Genomic DNA, 18,050 nt, shown 5'->3' with positions numbered 1-18,050 from the left:
AGCCCCTGTAGTATATAGCCTGTCCAGACCCTGTAGTATACAGCCTGCCCGCCCCCTGTAGTATACAGCCTGCCCAGCCCCTGTAGTATATAGCCTGCCCAGCCCCTGTAGTATACAGCCTGTCCAGCCCCTGTAGTATATAGCCTGCCCAGCCCCTGTAGTATATAGCCTGCCCAGCCCCCTGTAGTATACAGCCTGCCCAGCCCCCTGTAGTATACAGCCTGCCCAGCCCCTGTAGTATATAGCCTGCCCAGCCCCTGTAGTATACAGCCTGTCCAGCCCCTGTAGTATATAGCCTGCCCAGCCCCTGTAGTATATAGCCTGCCCAGCCCCCTGTAGTATACAGCCTGCCCAGCCCCCTGTAGTATACAGCCTGCCCAGCCCCCTGTAGTATACAGCCTGCCCAGCCCCAGTAGTGTACATCCTGCCCAGCCCCTGTAGTATACAGCCTGTTAACCCCTGTAGTATACAGCCTGCCCAGCCCCCGTAGTATATAGCCTGCCCAGCCCCTGTAGTATATAGCCTGCCAGCCCCTGTAGTATATAGCCTGCCCAGCCCCTGTAGTATATAGCCTGCCCAGCCCCTGTAGTATATAGCCTGCCAGCCCCAGTAGTATATAGCCTGCCCAGCCCCTGTAGTATATAGCCTGCCCAGCCCCTGTAGTATATAGCCTGCCAGCTCCTGTAGTATATAGCCCACCAGCCTCCTGTAGTATATAGCCCACCAGCCTCCTGTAGTATATAGCCTGCCAGCCCCCCTGTAGTATATAGCCTGCCAGCCCCCTGTAGTATATAGCCTGCCCAGCCCCTGTAGTATATAGCCTGTCCAGCCCCTGTAGTATACAGCCTGCCCAGCCCCTGTAGTATATAGACTGCCCAGCCCCTGTAGTATACAGCCTACCCAGCCCCTGTAGTATATAGCCTGCCCAGCCCCTGTAGTATATAGCCTGCCCAGCCCCTGTAGTATATAGCCCACCAGCCCCTGTAGTATATAGCCTGCCCAGCCCCTGTAGTATACAGCCTGCCCAGCCCCTGTAGTATATAGCCTGCCAGCTCCTGTAGTATATAGCCCACCAGCCTCCTGTAGTATATAGCCCACCAGCCTCCTGTAGTATATAGCCTGCCCAGCCCCTGTAGTATATAGCCTGTCCAGCCCCTGTAGTATATAGCCTGCCCAGCCCCTGTAGTATATAGCCTGCCCAGCCCCTGTAGTATATAGCCTGCCCAGCCCCTGTAGTATATAGCCTGTCCAGCCCCTGTAGTATACAGCCTGCCCAGCCCCTGTAGTATATAGACTGCCCAGCCCCTGTAGTATACAGCCTACCCAGCCCATGTAGTATATAGCCTGCCCAGTCTGTCTCCAATGCTGCCTCGGGTCCTTCAGATCCTCTTCGGATTCTTCCGCTCCTCTTTGGGTCTTCGCGCTTGGCCGGCACACAGATTTACGTCAGCTGCTTGCCGACGTCATTGTTTGTGAGCTTCCAGCATCGCGAGGGGACCCGAAGAGGAGCGGAAAAACCCGAAGAGGATCCGAAGGACCCGTGATGGCACCAGAGCTTCGATACAAGCATAGGACCTAGGTGATGTCGGAAAGGTGAGTTTTGACTATTCTTTTCTTGACTCGAGTATAAGCCGAGATAGAGCTTTTGAGAACAAATTTTGTGCTGAAAAACTAGGCTTATACTCGAGTATATATGGTATGTATCACAGAAGTTTAGGCTGAATGAAGTTGTAGGTCCATAAAGTCCAGCCTATAATCCTAAAGTGTAGATGGGAATTTGCCCACATTACAGTATGGCTCTTGTGTCACTGTTAATATTATATTTTAGGGTTTTCACAGAGAATTTAGTAAAAAGTCTGGAGTCAAAAATCCTTCTTATGTCACTAATAGAGACATGTTCTAAATGTACAGGAACAGATTAGATGACGCTGCTGGTGATATGCATTAAAGGTGTTGGCCAATTTTCCTAAATTTTTTCTAATGTGGGTGTAAGTGTGGGGGGGGGGCAGGAAATTTGGTAATTTACCAATTTAGATCTATTAAAAGTACTGCACTGCTTTCATAATGTAGCATTAAGCCTCCTGTCTTTTACCTCATCCGCCAGAGATAACTGTCCATAAAATGGCCGCAGATTGAGGGTCTAACTGTCCATGAGCAATCACCCTGCCAAGACCATATGAAGATATTCATAAACATAAGATTTAAGGTTCTGGCAGGGCAATTGCTCCCATGAGGCTATTTAAACCTGCCTCTCCGACCACACCCTGCCGGATCTTTGTGCCTAGAGCCCTAAAGAAAGCTTTGTTTATGCCGTGTGCTGTTTCTGTGAATTTTCGTTGTGACCCTGGTTCCGTCTCTGACTTCGCTCCTCTGCCGCCTGCCCTGACCTGTTGCTACGTCTCTGACTCCGATCGTGTGCTGCCCGTCCTGACCCCCTGCCTGTCCCCAACTACAAGATTGCCTGCCGTTTCTGCACCTCGACCTTGGCTGCCACTGCGGACAAGTCACGTCTGTGGAACGACCTGGTGGTACCACGCGGCAGCATGTCCATCCCGCTTTGCAGCGGGCTCTGGGGAAAACCGTGTGCCACTTAGACTCCAGTCCCAGGTAGTGACTTGTGTCATCGTCCACAGGGGTCCAGAGGATCCACAACCTCTAAGCCTGACAGAGGGATCATGAAGTGTCTGCTTAGAGAGTCCCCGCCCACAATCTGGAATTTTACACCCACCCTCACTGAGTGATAGGAGCTAAAAGAGCATTAAACTGAGCAAAATTGTAAAGTAAGGGTGTAAAGTCCGTGCCTGAACGTCGCTCTATCCGCAGTTGGCGGAATACATGGCGTTTATTTGTGTGTGAACTGTGGCTTAATTCTTATGTTTGGATTAACTGAGCCACACCCGGCTCCATGCATTTTAGTCCTTCCCAGCAAGGGTTACTGGCCCGATGGACAGTTCCTCCAGTGTGCTGCTGCTGGAACTGCATATATTCCTGCCTGCTCCCATGAGACCTTGCTGGTTATTTTTTAGTCTGACCTGTGTATAGCCCGCCTGTACCTGTATCCATCAGGCTTGCTGGTTAATTTGAGTCTTGTCTTCCCTGTGTTTCTAGTTCAGTTTTACCTGTCTCTGTTTGTCTGCCTGTATCTGTACCTGATCTGTATATTACCCGCTTGACCTTGATCTGTTCCTGACCTGTATATAACCCGTTTGATCTTGACCTGACCTGTGTATATCCTGCCTGTACCTGTATCTGTATCTGACATGTGATTATCTGCCTGTAGACCTGTATATATCTGTCCCTGTCTCAGTCCTCTGTTTGTGTTCTGTGCACCAGTGTGAACACTGGTCTATTCCTGTATTCCGGTTACCTGTCCGCTCCACCATCCAGCAGCTGCCAGACAAAGTAAATCTACCCTGTCATCTTGTAAGGTCACTCAGGGACTGTCAGTTGGGTTCCTGATAGTGGGTTCGCCCTTATCGGGGTGGTTTATCTGCTTTAGGCAGGGCCTTAGCCCGCAGGGACGTCGCAGGGTGAGTTCGCCATCACTTACGTAGTCTGACAGGCAGCGCCAAGCCTGGTTGTGGTTGCGCGGTTGCTGGACAGGTGCTGACAAAGGGGTTAAAAAGTTTGTATATTGTAAACATCACTAGGGCATTAAAATCTGAGAACTTTCGTTCATGGGGAAACCTCTTTAAGAGTAGAATATCTGTTTCTGAAGAACTTGCAAGTTCAATTAAAATTATTATTAGGAAAAAGTTGACTTATGACCTGTGACCTGTGGTAAAAAAAATTATTTACAGGAACATTATTCTGCAATTTGAAGCCCTTTGATAAATCATTCTGCAACAATTACAGCCCCATGTAAAAGTCCAGTGAGGTGCCCGGACTTGAAACCCGAAGTGCCCCCAGAGGTCATCCAAGGTCATGATGAGCCATGGGATCTTAGATCAGACACACCCACTGAGATGACAGACAGCATAGAAGTCATGTGTGAGAATTGGAATGTGCCCTCTACCAGGGGCGTAACTTTAGGGGGTGCAGAGGGTGCGGTCACACCTGGGCCCAAGAGGTTTAGGGGGCTGCCGGGCGATCCAACGGGATTTAACATTTGAATTTGTGTCGCAAGACAATGCACTTACATGCACCGGGAAGAAGAAGGTGAACTCCGGGGACCTGAGCGGGGAAGCGACACATGCAGGATATCAGGCGCAGGATCTTAGTGACTCCCCGCACAGCGCATTATACACGGACAATGCACTTACATGCACCAGGAAGAAGAAGGTGAACTCCAGGGACCTGAGCGGTGAAGCAACACATGCAGGACATCGAGAGCACGATCTTAGTGACTACCCGCACAGCGCATTATACACGGACAATGCACTTACATGCACCAGAAAGAAGAAGGTGAACTCCGGGGACCTGAGCGGGGAAGCGACACAGGCAGGATATCGGGAGCACGATCTTAGTGACTCCCCGCACAGCGCATTATACACAGACAATGCACTTACATGCACCAGGAAGAAGAAGGTGAACTCCGGGGACCTGAGCGGGGAAGTGACACATGCAGGATATCGGGCGCATGATCTTAGTGACTCCCTGCACAGCGCATTATACACGGACAATGCACTTACATGCACCAGGAAGAAGAAGGTGAACTCCGGGGACCTGAGCGGGGAAGCCACACATGCAGGATATCGGGTGCACGATCTTAGTGACTCCCCGCACAGCGCATTATACACGGACAATGCACTTACATGCACCAGGAAGAAGAAGGTGAACTCCGGGGACCTGAGCGGGGAAGCCACACATGCAGGATATCGGGGGCACGATCTTAGTGAATCGCGCTGGAGTACATGATAGCCGAACAACGCACAGCGGGGATCGCGCAAGGGACGGGTAAGTAAATCTGCCCCATTGTGGACCTATAACACCTCCTGACGCATCTGTTTTAGTAACTAAATTTTTCCACTTAAAATAAAAAAAATTCTAAATTACCATCAATTGGTAACAATCACTTAAAGGGAACCTGTCATCAGGATCCCAATTTCTGTCTGCCGCATATCCCCAAGGAGAATAGTGTGCACATTGTCAAAGAGTTTTTATAGCAAAACTGGCTTTTTATGAAAAAAGATAGTTTACATTTCTGTATGCAGATCCCTAGTCCCATGGGAGGGGCTGGTGAGGAGTGGTTACCCCCCAACCCACGGGAATCTGCTCGGTCATGCATCTGTTTCAAATTAAAAAACCTCCCATGCCCCATCTCTTTCTCCTCCGTCGTTTCCCCCCTCAGGACGTCATACATGCCTGCCCCCTCCTCACTGGCCACTCCCATGTCCCCCATATCTCCTCCCCCCATCCCTTCCCCCCACATCATACATGCCTGCCCCCTCCTCACTGGCCACTCCCATGTCCCCCATATCTCCTCCCCCATCCCTTCCCCCCACATCATACATGCCTGCCCACTCCTCACTGGCCACTCCCATGTCCCCCATATCTCCTCCCCCATCCCTTCCCCCCACATCATACATGCCTGTCCCCTCCTCACTGGCCACTCCCATGTCCCCCATATCTCCTCCCCCATCCCTTCCCCCCACATCATACATGCCTGCCCCCTCCTCACTGGCCACTCCCATGTCCCCCATATCTCCTCCCCCATCCCTTCCCCCCACATCATACATGCCTGCCCCCTCCTCGCTGGCCACTCCCATGTCCCCCATATCTCCTCCCCCATCACTTCCCCCCACATCATACATGCCTGCCCCCTCCTCACTGGCCACTCCCATGTCCCCCATATCTCCTCCCCCATCACTTCCCCCCACATCATACATGCCTGCTTCCTCCTCACTGGCCACTCCCATGTCCCCCATATCTCCTCCCCCATCCCTTCCCCCCACATCATACATGCCTGCCCCCTCCTCACTGGCCACTCCCATGTCCCCCATATCTCCTCCCCCATCCCTTCCCCCCACATCATACATGCCTGCCCACTCCTCACTGGCCACTCCCATGTCCCCCATATCTCCTCCCCCATCCCTTCCCCCCACATCATACATGCCTGTCCCCTCCTCACTGGCCACTCCCATGTCCCCCATATCTCCTCCCCCATCCCTTCCCCCCACATCATACATGCCTGCCCCCTCCTCACTGGCCACTCCCATGTCCCCCATATCTCCACCCCCATCCCTTCCCCCCACATCATACATGCCTGCCCCCTCCTCACTGGCCACTCCCATGTCCCCCATATCTCCTCCCCCATCCCTTCCCCCCACATCATACATGCCTGCCCCCTCCTCACTGGCCACTCCCATGTCCCCCATATCTCCTCCCCCATCCCTTCCCCCCACATCATACATGCCTGCCCCCTCCTCACTGGCCACTCCCATGTCCCCCATATCTCCTCCCCCATCCCTTCCCCCCACATCATACATGCCTGCCCACTCCTCACTGGCCACTCCCATGTCCCCCATATCTCCTCCCCCATCCCTTCCCCCCACATCATACATGCCTGTCCCCTCCTCACTGGCCACTCCCATGTCCCCCATATCTCCTCCCCCATCCCTTCCCCCCACATCATACATGCCTGCCCCCTCCTCACTGGCCACTCCCATGTCCCCCATATCTCCACCCCCATCACTTCCCCCCACATCATACATGCCTGCCCCCTCCTCACTGGCCACTCCCATGTCCCCCATATCTCCTCCCCCATCCCTTCCCCCCACATCATACATGCCTGCCCCCTCCTCACTGGCCACTCCCATGTCCCCCATATCTCCTCCCCCATCCCTTCCCCCCACATCATACATGCCTGCCCCCTCCTCACTGGCCACTCCCATGTCCCCCATATCTCCTCCCCCATCCCTTCCCCCCACATCATACATGCCTGCCCACTCCTCACTGGCCACTCCCATGTCCCCCATATCTCCTCCCCCATCCCTTCCCCCCACATCATACATGCCTGTCCCCTCCTCACTGGCCACTCCCATGTCCCCCATATCTCCTCCCCCATCCCTTCCCCCCACATCATACATGCCTGCCCCCTCCTCACTGGCCACTCCCATGTCCCCCATATCTCCACCCCCATCACTTCCCCCCACATCATACATGCCTGCCCCCTCCTCACTGGCCACTCCCATGTCCCCCATATCTCCTCCCCCATCCCTTCCCCCCACATCATACATGCCTGCCCCCTCCTCACTGGCCACTCCCATGTCCCCCATATCTCCTCCCCCATCCCTTCCCCCCACATCATACATGCCTGCCCCCTCCTCACTGGCCACTCCCATGTCCCCCATATCTCCTCCCCCATCCCTTCCCCCCACATCATACATGCCTGCCCCCTCCTCACTGGCCACTCCCATGTCCCCCATATTTCCTCTAACTTATCTTTTTTTCAGAAAAATTCAGTTTTACCATAAAAACTTTGGCAATGTGTATACTATTCTGTATAGGGACATGGGGGAGACAGAAAAAGGGTTCCTGATGACGGGTTCCCTTTTACTACTCCTTGTTATTATATGAGGAATAAAACTACCATATCTGGAGTAGTGACAAGTTCTCTCCAGAATCCGGCCAGGTGCTGACCATAAAAAATAATGTTATACAATCTCCTGAGACCTTTCACATATGTGTATTGCATTTTGATGTTTTTATTTTACATATAGTTTTTTTTTTCTCTTTGTTTCAGAATAATTTGCAACTGTTACAATGTCTGTTCCGTGCGGTAATTCTAGAAAAGTCAATGGCGGAGCTGCATTAGTAAAGCGATGCGCTAGCAATGAGCACGGAAACTCATAGGATGACTATACGACTCATATACGTCTTCCAAAGACCATTTATAGATTTATGGGTTCAAAATATCTTCATGTTAAGTTACATAACATTTCTGTAACCACATAATGGGGCAGATTTACTTACCCGGCCCATTCGCGATCCAGCGGCGCGTTCTCTGAACAGGATTCGGGTCCGGACGGGATTTATGAAGGTAGTTCCTCCGCCGTCCACCAGGTGGCGCTGCTGCGCTGAAAATCATCTGAACGCGCCGGAATACACCGAGCTGGATCAGGTGAAGGTAAGCGCTTCCCAAGCGACACATTTTCGGTTTTTAAATGCGGCGGTTTTTCCGAATACGTCGGCTTTTCGTTTGGCCACGCCCCCCGATTTCTGTCGCGTGCATGCCAGCGCCGATGCGCCACAATCCGATCGCGTGCGCCAAAATCCCGGGGCAATTCAGGTACAATAGGCGCAAATCGGAAATATTCAAGTAATACGTCGGGAAAACGCGAATCGGGCCCTTAGTAAATGTCTGCCTATGTTACCTATTGCATAAGTCAGTGGTGGGGAACCTATGGCACCTTTCTGTGGGCACCCGGGCCTTCACCCCAGCACACCAGACAGGACTCAAGGCTTTCTTCTGTGGTCCAATAAAGCGCGTGCTGCACTTTTGTCGGACCGTGCACGTTCTGCATTGCTTAAACATCTTGCACAGGTATTGAAGAAGTGTCGGTGCTGAGATTGTGTCGTACGGGACCCTTTTGTTCCATGTGACACAAAATATGGGGCGCGCCGTCCGACGGTCCGACTGATTCGTACTGAATTAACAAATAAGATGGTGAACTCTGTCGGACCAGTGCGGGGAAGCAACAGATTCATGATTATTGGCACACAATCTTAGTGAATTGCCGCACGCAGCATTATACACTTTTAGAGAACTCCAGTGACCTGGGAAATAAATGTGCCCCATAAAGTAACAACCATGTGGCTACAAGCGCCTCCCATGATTCCAACAACACTCAGTGAGGAGATGTGTCGGTCCTTAGACCAGTGCAGAGCTCAGCTGGACACTTCTCTCCTGCTCCAGATCTATCGTTGTGTCCGGTGCTGGATGGGTAATCTGGTGCTTTAAAAGACTGTTGTATTTTGCACCTTTTATTAGTTGGTCACAATATTGAATTTTCTGTCTATTTCCTGTAAGGACACTCCCAGGATACCCCTAGGACAGTGGTGGCGAACCTATGGCACGGGTGCCAGAAGTGGCACTCAGAGTCCTTTCTCTGGGCACTCAGGCCATTGCCCCAGGTTCACCAAACACACCAATTACCTGCAGTCCCAGTCAACTTAAGAGATGCTGCTCTCAGCGCTATTTAAAAGCAATAGTCCATTAGATATTTGGAACTGCAGGAAAAGTGAGAAGGTGTGGACAGAACTGCATTATCTTTGGAGGCCATCTTGCTGGAGCCACCATTCTTCCTGTACACAGAGACCCTGGAGGGAAGCTACAATGATCTTTCAACTGTATTGGTGGCCTCAGGTGGCTGATACAATTGAAAGATGTGGAAGGACAGGTAGCAATGAGTTACTGCTTAAATGCCATGTTGGCACTTCATGGTAAATAAGTGGATTTTGGTTGTAGTTTGGGCACTCGGTTTCTAAAAGGTTCGCCATCGCTGCCCTAGGACCTCATGTGGATGGCCATGTGCTCCCCCGGGCTGGACCCTGTCCTCGGAGATGAGTGTAGAACTTCTTTAGAGCTTTCCCAAAACCAGATTTAATCATCTCCTTTAACTATAACCTATGCTCTCAATATTGAGTCAAAGTGTCAGAAACCACCTGATGACAAATCTGGGAGGTCAGTCTGGGGATGACTGCAGATATATACATAGCCTCAGAAACGAGGCGCGTTTGGCAGGTTGGAGCTGTAAAAATACTCAGTAATGGTACAGCTGGTGCTACTATTTTGGCTGCATGGGTGGATTGTATGACCTCATATAACTTCTGTTTTCCTGGAGAGTAAAATCCTACACGCATTCCCTAAGAAAATGTATACAGCTTTCCCTGAAGGAGCGGCTTGTATGGGTCAGACTCGGAGACAGGTGTCTGCTGACTTCATCTTTCAGCCAAGTAATTTTGGTGTTGCCACACGGGTGACCTCACTGCTAACTATAATGATGAGTCATTTTAATGACATCCATACCTTAAAAGTTACTATAAAATCCGGTTCTGGGACAATAACACAGTAATGTCTGCCGATATAGCTTTTATGATAATAGACCCCCCCCCCACATCTAACAACAATCACTACATATTTATTCAGCAATCACTGATGAGCATCATGATATCTCCAAAACCTCCTCTTAGGGTGGAGAAACAGAAGGAATGAGACAACCCAACCAACAATAGTAAGTAGCAGTCCCTTCAACCACTAGAATCAAGCAAAGCCATAAAGGTAACGGAAAGCTGAATATAGTGAACACCAAGGACTAGGATGATGGATACAGTTCTCACTATATGTATAAGATATAAGATATCTCGCTGTATAGGTGCCACCAGCACAAAGTATATATATAAAGTCCTGTACTAAGTAATTCCTTAATTACAACTGATGACTACAAAACACACATAGAAATAAGAAGAACTAAAGCTAATATACAATTATAAGTTATAATCACAGCTCTATTGAATTCATTGGGGCACATTTACTAAGGGTCCACGTAGCGCATTTCCGACGGGTTTCCTGACTATTTCCGATTTTTGCGCTGCATTTAACAGGGTTTTTTGGTGTACACGATTGGATTTTGGCGACTTTCATGTGACAAAAATGGGGGGGCGTGGCCGACGGACATCCTGACTGATTCAGACTAAGTGCAGGATTTAAAATTTGAATTTGAAAATGCACTTACATGCACCAGGAAGAAGAAGGTGAACTCCGGGGACCTGAGCGGGGAAGTGACACATGCAGGATATCGGGCGCAGGATCTTAGTGACTCCCCGCACAGCGCATTATACACGGACAATGCACTTACATGCACCAGGAAGAAGAAGGTGAACTCCGGGGACCTGAGCGGGGAAGTGACACATGCAGGATATCGGGCGCAGGATCTTAGTGACTCCCCGCACAGCGCATTATACACGGACAATGCACTTACATGCACCAGGAAGAAGAAGGTGAACTCCAGGGACCTGAGCGGTGAAGCGACACACGCAGGATATCGGGCGCAGGATCTTAGTGACTCCCTGCACAGCGCATTATACACGGACAATGCACTTACATGCACCAGGAAGAGGAAGGTGAACTCCGGGGACCTGAGCGGGGAAGCGACACATGCAGGATATCGGATGCACGATCTTAGTGACTCCCCGCACAGCGCATTATACACAGACAATGCACTTACATGCACCGGGAAGAAGAAGGTGACCTCTGGGGACCTGAGCGGGGAAGTGACACATGCAGGATATCAGGCGCAGGATCTTAGTGACTCCCCGCACACAGCGCATTATACACGGACAATGCACTTACATGCACCAGGAAGAAGAAGGTGAACTCCGGGGACCTGAGCGGGGAAGCGACACATGCAGGATATCAGGCGCACGATCTTAGTGACTCCCTGCACAGCGCATTATACATGGACAATGCACTTACATGCACCAGGAAGAAGAAGGTGAACTCCGGGGACCTGAGCGGGGAAGCGACACATGTAGGATATCGGGTGCACGATCTTAGTGACTCCCCGCACAGCGCATTATACACGGACAATGCACTTCCATGCACCAGGAAGAAGAAGGTGAACTCCGGGGACCTGAGCGGGGAAGTGACACATGCAGGATATCGGGCGCAGGATCTTAGTGACTCCCCGCACAGCGCATTATACACGGACAATGCACTTACATGCACCAGGAAGAAGAAGGTGAACTCCGGGGACCTGAGCGGGGAAGTGACACATGCAGGATATCGGGCGCAGGATCTTAGTGACTCCCCGCACAGCGCATTATACACGGACAATGCACTTACATGCACCAGGAAGAAGAAGGTGAACTCCAGGGACCTGAGCGGTGAAGCGACACACGCAGGATATCGGGCGCAGGATCTTAGTGACTCCCTGCACAGCGCATTATACACGGACAATGCACTTACATGCACCAGGAAGGGGAAGGTGAACTCCGGGGACCTGAGCGGGGAAGCGACACATGCAGGATATCGGATGCACGATCTTAGTGACTCCCCGCACAGCGCATTATACACGGACAATGCACTTACATGCACCGGGAAGAAGAAGGTGACCTCTGGGGACCTGAGCGGGGAAGTGACACATGCAGGATATCAGGCGCAGGATCTTAGTGACTCCCCGCACACAGCGCATTATACACGGACAATGCACTTACATGCACCAGGAAGAAGAAGGTGAACTCCGGGGACCTGAGCGGGGAAGCGACACATGCAGGATATCAGGCGCACGATCTTAGTGACTCCCTGCACAGCGCATTATACATGGACAATGCACTTACATGCACCAGGAAGAAGAAGGTGAACTCCGGGGACCTGAGCGGGGAAGCGACACATGCAGGATATCGGGTGCAGGATCTTAGTGACTCCCCGCACAGCGCATTATACACGGACAATGCACTTCCATGCACCAGGAAGAAGAAGGTGAACTCCGGGGACCTGAGCGGGGAAGCGACACATGCAGGATATCTGGCGCACGATCTTAGTGACTCCCTGCACAGCGCATTATACACGGACAATGCACTTACATGCACCAGGAAGAAGAAGGTGAACTCCGGGGACCTGAGCGGGGAAGCGACACATGCAGGATATCAGGCACATGATCTTAGTGAATCACGCCGGAATTCACCGTCGTCGGACAACGCACCTCGGGTAAGTAAATGTGCCCCGTTATCTTTGCATCATCCCAGACATGGAATAAACCTTGTCAAGCAGAGATCATGACCATTTTACTTTATGCCTTCAGCACTATTGTCATTATTATTATTACTAGACACGACGCGCCATATAATAAATGTAACTGTCTGGGCAGACTCTAAACTGCACATGAAGGTCTATAAAATGAGTTTTTGACTTTTAAACTTAAAAAAATAATATTTAAACAATAGCAGACATACAATGTATATGACCAATGTCTTAGGGTGCGCTGTGATATCTTACAAGATCCGATTACCACTAATACTACATATAAGAGAGGGGTGGATATTGTTTCTTCCTCACATAGAACGATCAGCCATTATGCAGTAAACAATTGTGTCGTCCATTAGTTGTTTTTTTTTACACATTGGATACAAGGAGTCAGTCTGGGTCACTGAGTTTCGGTAAATCCTATTATAATCAGGTAAAAATAACAAATGTACTTATACTTTAGTGGATACACTTGATGTAACTTAAGGCTCTTACCTCTTTTTGTGTAAAGAATTTATTGTCGGATCCTCATGGCTTCCCAGCTTCTTGATACGATGTTTAGAGCTAAAACCTCCAAATTTACATCCCCCCCCAAATTCAGGCCTTAAAGTTGAGGGAAATGGGCATAATTACTGGTGCCCTGCTCCCAGGCAGAAGGAGAAGTCCGAGCTCAGGGCAGTGTCGGGTGTCCAGCAGATGGTCGCAGCTTCTGCGTCTATTTTTATATCTGGCTATGTCCGTGCTGGTTTTCTCTCTTCATGAAACACATCACGGACTTTCTTCTTTCTGTAGAAACTGAATATAAAAGGTGACTGTCCTGGTTAGCGATGGATTTTGCTCTGTCCCGGAGAGGGTAGTGTCGTCTGCTTAGCACCCAAGCAGCAGAATGAAAATAACAAATGGCATCACAGCTCAAAAATCTGGGCCATAAATTCCACATGCAAACATCCATCAACCTCTCCCTACAACTAAGGCCCGAAATTGTAAGGTTAGATATAATAGATCAAAAACTGAGTTGACCATGATGAGCTGCCCAAAAAACCAGATGATAATGGGCAGAAACTATGTGCCAGTTGGTGAGTCACAGCGTAACCATTCATGTATCCGCTTTTTGCGATAGCGGCTCATAAAGATTACAATGTATCAAGTCCTGGTAAGTTTTAACCTCCCATTCTCTTAGCCTGTGTGCGACTAGGAGGTTTATTTTTAACGGCTCCTGTAGAGCAGCACATGGAAAGATTACAGAGCAGCCTGATGTCATTGGCATGGAGAGGAGGCTAAATCTGGATGTGTATCAATGACAGGCCTGAGCGACAGTGTGAGTGATGCAACACATGGTCTGACGGGATTTGTTTATACAGAGACAAGGGAACAAACTTTGTTTTCAGATATACAGTAGGACATTAGCCGACATTAACACTAAGACGCTGTTTAGGGTGAGTATTTGTGTAAGATGATCACTGGTTCCAAGTTACTTCCAATAAAATGGAGAAGTTAGACAAATAAAAAACATATATGTAGAGAATTCGGAATGGAAATGCTTAAGTTACGTTCAGATCTACTTGGAGGTTTCATTCTGTGCCTTCAGCTCAGATTGGGGCTTATTTACTAAGGTCCACATTCCCAATCGCACCGGGGATTGTGTCGCACGGGATCAGATTTTGGCGGATCGGCGCTGGCTTTCACGCGTCACAAATCAGGGAGTGGGCTGTCGGATGATCCCCCGGATTCGTACAACACGCGGGATTTAACATTTCAAATTGTATCACAAGACAATGCACTCACATACACCGGGAAGAAGAAGGTGAACTCCGGGGACCTGAGCGGGGAAGTGACACATGCAGGATATCGAGTGCAGGATCTTAGTGACTCACCGCACATTGCATTATACACTGACAATGCACTCACATACACCGGGAAGAAGAAGGTGAACTCCGGGGACCTGAGCAGGGAAGCAGCACATGCAGGATATTGGGTGCACGATCTTAGTGACCCCCGCACAGCGCATTATACACGGACAATGCACTTACATGCACCAGGAAGAAGAAGGTGAACTCCGGGGACCTGAGCGGGGAAGCAGCACATGCAGGATATCGGGGGCACGATCTTAGTGACTCCTCGCACAGTGCATTATACACGGACAATGCACTTACATGCACCAGGAAGAAGAAGGTGAACTCCGGGGACCTGAGCGGGGAAGCAACACATGCAGGATATCGGGCGCACGATCTTAGTGACCCCCGCACAGCGCATTATACACGGACAATGCACTTACATGCACCAGGAAGAAGAAGGTGAACTCCGGGGACCTGAGCGGGGAAGCAACACATGCAGGATATCGGGCGCACGATCTTAGTGACCCCCGCACAGCGCATTATACACGGACAATGCACTTACATGCACCGGGAAGAAGAAGGTGAACTCCGGGGACCTGAGCGGGGAAGCGACACATGCAGGATATCGGGAGCACAATCTTAGTGAATCGCGCCGGACTTCATCTTCGTTGGACAACGCACCTCGGGGATCGCGACAGGACCGGGTAAGTAAATGTGCCCTATAGTGTTTACACTAATGATCAAAAAAAATGTTATATAGTTTCATAGTTTATACTGTTGACAAAGACACATGAAGTCCATCAAGTTCAACCAAGGAAACACTTTATCATCTTGAACATTAATGGGCAGTGTAATGGAGACACAACTGACCCCATTGTAATCAAAGGAGTATTTTAGGCAGGTTTGGGGGTCCGTTACACCTTTTCACTGGAACACTTCCATTATTTCCTAAGGGAGCCGACTAATGTAAGCCCTCAAGAAGAGAGAGATATTGGTATAAGGAAATAATGATGTGACAGGCGTCCAGTTCCCATTACAAGAATAGATTCCGAAACCTTGAAGATACCCACAGATTCTTTCTTTTTCCTGAAAATAAAGAGGGAGAATGGAAGAAATTGCAATTTTTGAGAGGGCATCCCTATAAGTCCTGTTATTTATGTGATGTATAGAAAACATTTGATTCTAAAAGGCTTCCAGAGTTTTCTGTTCTACTCTCTCATTGGGTGCATTAGTCCAGTCGGTGAAGATATACATGGGTGATACAAAGCAACGCGTTATTACTGAACAGATAAGAATGCAAACTAGGCAATTCTGGGGCTCATTTACTAAGGGTCCACGGAGCACATTTTCGTCGGGTTTCCCAATGATTTCCGATTAGTGCTGCATTTAACAGGGGTTTTTGGCGCAATCGATCGGACTTTGGTGCATCGGCGCCGGCTTTCACGCAACACAAATGGGAGGGAGGACCGTCGGATTCGGACAAAGCACAGGATTTAACATCGTAAATTGTGTCGCAAGACACGCACTTACATGCACCGGGAAGAAGAAGCTGAACTCCGGCGGACCTCAGTGGGGGAAGTGACACATGCAGGATCATGGACGCACGATGTTGGTGAATCGCGCCGGACTTCATCTTCGTCGGACAGTCCGGATAGGGGATCACGACAGGACCGGGTGAGTAAATGTGCCCCTCTGTGTCTGTGTTGTATCTACTGTACTTCCTCCTCCTTAAAGGACATCTACCCCTTGGTTTGCAATGGTTGTAAACCAAGCAAACTAACACTTTTAAAATAATGCAAATGAGTCTGAAGGGCTCCGGGCTCCATAAGTGATCCTGGCAGAGGGGACACACACCAGGAGGTCAGTGTACTTGGCTTACAATCCTTGGTACTGGTGGTGGATGTCCTTTATGGCCTACAGCTTGTTACTTTGATGTATTACAGTCCAGATCACTTCTCCGCTGTCCTGCGATGGCACTGATTGCCAACCCAGTATATCTATGTATCTATGTGAGAATGAGAATATACGTGTCATTACATGGTTAAATGTGGCTATTTATGAACATGCTGATGCGCTTCCATACATATTCATTCAGATGTATATATGTGACAATGTGTTCAGTACAGAGCAGTGCTTATGGTCAATGCTGAGCAGTGTCTATATTTAGCGGAGTGCAGCGCATCTAAGATAACCTCAGCTGAGCTTCCATTTAAGTGAAAAGGAGCTTCAGTGCAGTAACACAGTGTAGCCATTACACAGACAATAGAGAATATGGGCTCCACTCCATTCTCTGTGTTGATTCCAGCCAAAAAGTGAGCTAAAAAAATAAGTTTTGTCTTTTGTCAGACTTCAATACCTACCTACCCATAACCGAGTATTTATTTATGTTTTTCAAACTTTTGCGTTAAGAACAATAAACAATCTAGAAATAGAACAAAAGAACATTATTGCCATTAGGAGATCGTTGATACGTGAATGCTCTTCTGTGTACTTATATTTGCATTGTAAAATATAAAATTAATTAACAAAGTTTAAAAAAAAAACTAATACCTTGGACTCCGGCTGCTCCAGTAGTTTTCAGCCCCTTGGAGTCAGCTGATTTTTTACCATCTTCTCCACCCGTCCTCTCTCCAGTCATCTGCCGAGGCATCTGAGAACGCTGAGCCAACGGGAGGTCTGAAAGGGAATATAACCGGCTCTTACATTTTCAATAGTGTTGTAAGACCCATGAGTAATCCACTCCCATCTGAACTGGTAGGTTTGTCTCCCCACCTCCACTGCACCCTCCATCTCTAACCTCTATGCTATTCTTTTACATCATTGGGCTCTAAACAACCCATCATTTTTGGAAAATGGGAGAATGAAATAGGCAGACGATTGGTCCAAAGCTTTTACCTTGTATCACAAATTGTTATATAAAATGGCTATATATGGGGAGCAGTGGCCGGCAGGTTATATACTGGGGGGCAGGGGTTGCAGGCTATATACTGGGGTAGGGGTTGCAGGCTATATACTGGCAGGCCGTATAGTGGGGTGCAGGGGCTACAGGCTATATACTCGGAGCAGGTGCTGCTGGCTACATACTGGGGGGCAGGGGCTGCAGGCTATATACTGGGGGCAGGGGTTAGAGGCTATATTCTGGGGAGCAGGGACTACTGGTTATATACTGGAGGCAGGGGCTGCAGGCTATATACTGGGGGGACAGGGGCTGCTGGCTATATACTGGGGGGGGGCAGGGGTTGCAGGCTATATACTGGGGGCAGGGGTTGCAGGCTATATACTGGGGGCAGGGGCTACAGGCTATATACTGGGGGCAGGGTCTGCAGGCCATATACTCGGGGCATGTGCTGCTGGCTACATACTGGGGGGCAGGGGCTGCAGGCTAAAGTTCGCAGATGCACTGTTTATGCGGCAGCAGGTTGTGATGGTACGCTGGCGGCGAGTAATGGCATCACATGCTGTTGCCAAAAGAGTGCATCGGAGATCTCCCCCAGCGATGGCAGCTGTGTCTTCAATGGCCGGCGGCTGCC

The 18,050-nt window shown here is 49.6% G+C and overlaps 1 protein-coding gene and 1 long non-coding RNA gene across 6 annotated transcripts in view; both read right to left on the bottom strand.

The window, feature by feature from the left end:
• C11H10orf71 (chromosome 11 C10orf71 homolog) overlaps positions 1–13,869 on the bottom strand; it is a 46,119-nt gene extending 32,250 nt beyond the window's left edge. For all 5 annotated transcript variants that reach the window (XM_072129748.1, XM_072129750.1, XM_072129752.1 and 2 more), the window contains exon 1: positions 13,181–13,869. The gene's annotated coding sequence lies outside the window, so the exon portion shown is untranslated. The remainder of the gene's footprint in view (positions 1–13,180) is intronic.
• A 1,482-nt stretch (positions 13,870–15,351) lies between these two features.
• On the bottom strand, positions 15,352–17,246 carry LOC140106559 (uncharacterized). Its single transcript, XR_011850808.1, has 3 exons — positions 17,071–17,246; positions 16,881–16,942; positions 15,352–15,606 (listed from the first exon to the last, which is right to left on the bottom strand). It is a non-coding gene; the product is annotated as an uncharacterized lncRNA (long non-coding RNA).
• Positions 17,247–18,050: the final 804 nt, after the last annotated feature.

This window comes from Engystomops pustulosus, chromosome 11, assembly GCF_040894005.1.
Source record: "Engystomops pustulosus chromosome 11, aEngPut4.maternal, whole genome shotgun sequence".
Classification (NCBI taxonomy): Eukaryota; Metazoa; Chordata; class Amphibia; order Anura; family Leptodactylidae; genus Engystomops; species Engystomops pustulosus.
Note: the sequence above shows the minus strand (reverse complement) of the source record. Positions and strands in the feature narration are given on the sequence as shown.